The sequence below is a fragment of the Nematolebias whitei genome, chromosome 10 (assembly GCF_014905685.2).
Source record: "Nematolebias whitei isolate Nwh7 chromosome 10, NemWhi1, whole genome shotgun sequence".
Lineage (NCBI taxonomy): Eukaryota > Metazoa > Chordata > Actinopteri > Cyprinodontiformes > Rivulidae > Nematolebias > Nematolebias whitei.
In genome coordinates this window covers 33045119-33050786 of record NC_056507.1, presented here as the reverse complement: position 1 = coordinate 33050786, position 5668 = coordinate 33045119, and positions in this window count along the sequence as shown.

Sequence of the window (5668 nt, the reverse complement as noted above, 5' to 3'; positions counted from 1 at the left end):
TACCTTCCCATGGGCTCACCACCTGTGGGAGGGGCCAAAGGGGTCGGGTGCAATGTGGGATGGGTGGTGGCCGAGGGCGGTGAACCTGGCGGTCTGATCCTCGGCTACAGAAGCTGGCTATTGGGACGTGGAATGTCACCTCACTGGTGGGGAAGGAGCCTGAGCTGGTGTGTGAGGCTGAGAGGTTCCGGCTAGAAATAGTCGGACTCAGCTCTACGCATGGCTCGGGCTCTGGAACCAGTTTCCTTGAGAGGGGCTGGACACTCTTCCACTCTGGAGTTGCCCCTGGTGAGAGGCGCCGAGCAGGCGTGGGCGTACTTATTGCCCCCCAACTTGGTGCCTGTATATTGGGGTTCACCCCGGTGAATGAGAGGGTGGCCTCCCTCCGCCTACGTGTGGGGGGACGGGTTCTGACTGTCGTTTGTGCTTATGCACCAAACGGCAGTTCAGATTATCCACCCTTTCTGGAGTCCTTGGAGGGGGTACTGGAAAGTGCACCTTCTGGGGACTCCCTTGTTCTGCTGGGGGACTTCAATGCTCATGTGGGCAATGACAGTTAGACCTGGAGGGGTCTGGTTGGGAGGAACGGCCCTCCTGATCTGAACCAGAGTGGTGTTCTGTTGTTGGACTTCTGTGCTCGTCATGGATTGTCAATAACGAACACCTTGTTCAAGCATAAGGGTGTCCATATGTGCTCTTGGCCCCAGGACACCCTAGGCCGCAGTTCGATGATCGACTTTGTCATCGTCTCATCTGATTTGCAGCCACATGTCTTGGACACTCGGGTGAAGAGAGGGGTGGAGCTGTCAACTGATCACTACCTGGTGGTGAGTTGGCTCCGATGGTGGGGGAGGATGCCGGTCAGACCTGGCAGACCCAAACTTATTGTGAGGGTTTGCTGGGAACGTCTGGCAGAGTCTCCTGTGAGACGGAGTTTCAACTCCCACCTCCGGGAGAACTTTGAACATGTTGCGAGGGAGGTGGGGGACATTGAGTCTGAGTGGACCATGTTTCGTGCCTCTATTGTCGAGGCGGCTTACCAGAGCTGCGGCCGCAAGGTTGTCGGTGCCTGTCGCTGCGGCAACCCTCGAACCCGATGGTGGACACCGTCGGTGAGGGATGCTGTCAGGCTGAAGAAAGAGTCCTATCGGGCCTTTTTGGCCTATGGGACCCCGGAAGCAGCTGATGGGTACCGGCAGTCCAAGCGACATGCGGCTCGGGTGGTTGCTGAGGCAAAAACTCAGGCATGGGAGGAGTTCGGAGAGGCCATGGAGAACGACTTCCGCACGGCTTCGAGATGATTCTGGTCTACCATCCGGCGTCTCAGGGGGGGAAAGCGGTACGCCACCAACACTGTTTATAGTGGGAGTGGTGTGCTGCTGACCTTAACTCGGGATGTTGTGGGTCGGTGGGCGGAATACTTTGAAGACCTCCTCAATCCCACCGGCACGTCTTCCACTGAGGAAGCAGAGCCTGGGGACTCTTGGTCGGGCCCTCCAATCTCTGGTGCTGAGGTCACCGAGGTGGTTAAAAAGCTCCTCGGTGGCAGGGCCCCAGGGGTGGATGAGATCCGCCCAGAGTTCCTTAAGGCTCTGGATGTTGTAGGGTTGTGTTGGCTTACGCTACTCTGCAATATTGCGTGGACATCGGGGGAAGTTCCCCTGGATTGGCAGACTGGGGTGGTGGTCCCCCTATTCAAAAAGGGGGACCGTAGAGTGTGTTCCAACTACAGGGGAATCACGCTCTTAAGCCTCCCTGGTAAGGTCTATTCGGGGTTCTGGAGAGGAGTGTCCGTCGGATAGTCGAACCTCGGATTCAGGAGGAACAGTGCGGTTTTCGTCCTGGCCGTGGAACACTGGACCAGCTCTACACTCTCAGCAGGGTCCTGGAGGGTGCGTGGGAGTTTGCCCAACCAGTCTACATGTGCTTTGTGGACTTGGAGAAGGCGTTCGACCGCGTCCCTCGGGGGGTCCTGTGGGGGGTACTCTGGGAGTATGGGGTACCGGGCCCTTTGATATGGTCTGTTAGGTCCCTGTATGACCGGTGTCAGAGCCTGGTCCGCATCGCCGGCAGTAAGTCGGGCTTGTTTCCGGTGAGAGTTGGACTCCGCCAAGGTTGCCCTTTGTCACCGATTCTGTTCATAACTTTTATGGAGAGAATTTAGGCGCAGCCAAGGTGTTGAGGGGATCCGTTTTGGTGGCCTTAGGATTGCTTCTCTGCTTTTTGCAGATGATGTGGTCTTATTGGCTTCATCAGATCGTGATCTACAGCTTTCGCTGGAGCGGTTCGCAGCCGAATACGATGCGGCCGGGATGAAGATCAGTTCCTCCAAATCCGAGGCCATGGTCTTGAGCTGGAAAAGGGTAGAGTGCCCTCTCCGGGTCAGGGAGGAGGTCCTACCCCAAGTGGAGAAGTTCAAGTATCTTGGGGTCTTGTTCACGAATGAGGGAAAAATGGAGCGTGAGATCGATAGGCAGATAGGTGCAGCGTCTGCAGTGAAGCGGGCGCTATACAGGTCTGTCGTGGTGAAGAGAGAGCTGAGTCAAAAGGCGAAGCTCTCAATTTACCGATCAATCTACGTTCCCACCCTCATCTATGGTCACGAGCTTTGGGTTGTGACCGAAAGAATGAGATCTCGGATACAAGCGGCCGAAATAAGTTTTCTCCGCAGGGTGTCTGGGCTCTCCCTTAGAGACAGGGTGAGAAGCTCGATCATCCGGGAGGGACTCGGAGTAGAGCCGCTGCTTCTCCACGTCGAGAGGAGCCAGTTGAGGTGGCTTGGGCATCTGTTTAGGATGCCTTCTGGACGCCTCCCTGGTGAGGTGTTCCGGACACGTCCCACCGGAAGGAGGCCCAGAGGAAGACCCAGGACACGCTGGAGGGACTATGTTTCTCGGCTGGCCTGGGAACGCCTCGGGATTCCCCCGGAAGAGCTGGCCCAAGTGGCTGTGGAGAGGGAAGTCTGGGCCTCCCTACTTAGGCTGCTACCCCCGCGACCCGACCCCGGATAAGCGGAAGAAAATGGATAATGGATGGATGGATGGATGGATACTACTACTACTACTACTACTACTTGTACTACTATCCCTACTTTGTGGTTTTTCCACTTATTGTGTGTGTGTGTGTGTATGTGGGGGGGGGGGGGGGACCAAACCCCCGCGATAAATGAGTGACTATTGTCAAAAATGAATAACACCTCTTCTCAAAGTTTTAAGCTATTTTCTATTATATACCCATTTGAGATAACACCATTTGGTTATCCATTCATATTTCATATTTGCTATAATTAAATATTGTTATTATGCAAACTGAAAATAAATGTTACAGCGTTGTGATTTTAACTTGACCGTGTTTTGTTTTTCTTTATTCAAGTGAGGGAGATAGCAACATTGTCAAAATGTCACGTTTTTGACTCTTTTTCTCTCCTCTGCCTGCTGTTTTCATGTTTTGTGTTCACCTCAGTCCATTCAGCTCCTGCCATCCAATTAACTCCACTCTGCATCATGCCTCACTCTGCAATCACTGTTCATGCTCGCCACCTGTTCACATCCATACTTAAGTCCCCTCCATTCACTCAGTCAGTGCCAGATTTTTGAACCTCATTCAGTAGTAGAAATCCAGTGTACCTTGTCTGGTTTTGATCCCTCGCCTGCTTTTGACTCCTCGCCCTACCTGCTCCCCTTGGATTCGTCTGCCTTTCTCCCTTCATGGTAATGACTCTGCACTCTTACAACGACCACGCATCAGGATTATGTTTTTGGCTCTATTTCTGCTCTCTGCTTCCCCGTGCCCAAACCCTGCTTCTTCTCTTGGACATCAGAACCAGATTTCACCTTATTGGACCTGTACGATCTCTGTCTGCTCCGTTGCTGCAGTTCACTCTTCATGAGTGAAATCGAACCCCCAACTCTTACATTGGAGGACGACTGCTCTAACCACTCGGCCACAGCCGCCCCAAGCTGAAACTGGGAGCTTCCAAAATTTACAGCTACATTCCGTCCAGGCAGACTGCAGTTGTGCGAAGGACAGGAAGGATAACATGTCCTGTTAACAATGAATTGCTTCTATAGGAATATACAGGGCCCATGTTGGTATGGGTCCCTGCCTATGACTAACAGGAACGGGTTGACCTGGGACTGACCTCTAATGCTGCCTGAAGTGTCAGACTAATGAGTACTTCCTTTCAGACAATTCTAATCTAATTGGTGTTTGAAGTTCAGCTAACCACCTTTTTTTTGTCATTTCCTATAAGAACTTTACTAATTGGCTTTTATATATATGTGAATATTCCTGTAAAATGCCCTGAGACAACTTTGTTGTGATATGGTGCTATATGAATAAACTGAATTGAATTTTAAATGTTGGCCTAGGTTACCTTAGCCCCTAGGGTAGTGTTTTGTTTCTCTACAGCACAGTTTACATGTGAGCACTGGTAATGATGGCTATAAATCACCAAAACAAAAAGTTAGATTCTGACCATGACCAAATTAAAAATCAATAAACCAACAATGATACTTTATTGATTGCCACCATATCAGAATAATGCATCACTGGGCAACAGGTCTTGCTTCATTTCTGTAGCAAATTCAACATGTCCACTGTTATTGTTTTAAAAATCTAGTTTTTAAAAATCTAGTTTTTTATATCTCAAAGATTTTCACATAAAACATGTTAACGCTTAAGTTAAAAGAAAATGGAATGTCAATTTTATTTAAAAAAAGAAATATATATATATATATATATATATATACACACATCATTTCATTATCATTTTGATGTTTGAAATTCAAAGTTTCAAAATTTGTAATTTCATAGTTAGACTAATTTGATTAATTAAAATATAATATTAAGTGTACATTATTTTTAAAAGCTATCTGTGCTTATGAACGTATGATACAGTATCACCTCAGTTTACTGAGAGTTCATCAATAACTGAAGTTCCTCTTGTTCGTTTGAAGCAAACTCTTAAAACTACATCACAAAATAAATGATTCTCAAACATTTTTTTTGGAACAAAACATTTTTATTCTCAATAAGATACAAATCATTTTAACAAAATGTAAACACAGTAATAAATTACAAACAATATAATACAATTATTGGTTAAACCTGTGATTATGTGGTGAAATAAAATGACATCTCAGCTGGTCCTTCAAAACTGCAGATATGTTGCATCAGTTTTAACAGCCGAATGCGTTCTTGGAGCAAATGAAGCGATAAGCAGTACTACACGGGTTGTTGCGCCAACCATCTGTGATGGAAAGAAATAAATAAAAATCATAAATTGACAACATAGTGGTCATGTTTCTTTACTTTGGACTTCACTTTGAACTTTAAAGGCACAGTTTCAATGACCAGCTACAACATTATGACCACTGGGTTAATATTTGTCCTCCAATTAAATTCTGACCCATCAGGCTATGCACTTAAACTTCCCAGGGTTTCTTTGGGTTTCTGGTGGTGTATGGTCAAGAGAAACTTTGGGCCCTGTGGATTTCTGTGTTTTCTGTCTGTAGCTATAGCTTCATAATGTTATGGCTGATCAGTGTATGAAGACATCATAAATTAGGAATGACACCAACTCAGCCTGGTGTATATTGATATTACTTACAATTATAGCTTAAGTAGAGACAGGGGTTGCTGCTGGTAGATGACTGGGAGTACCAGT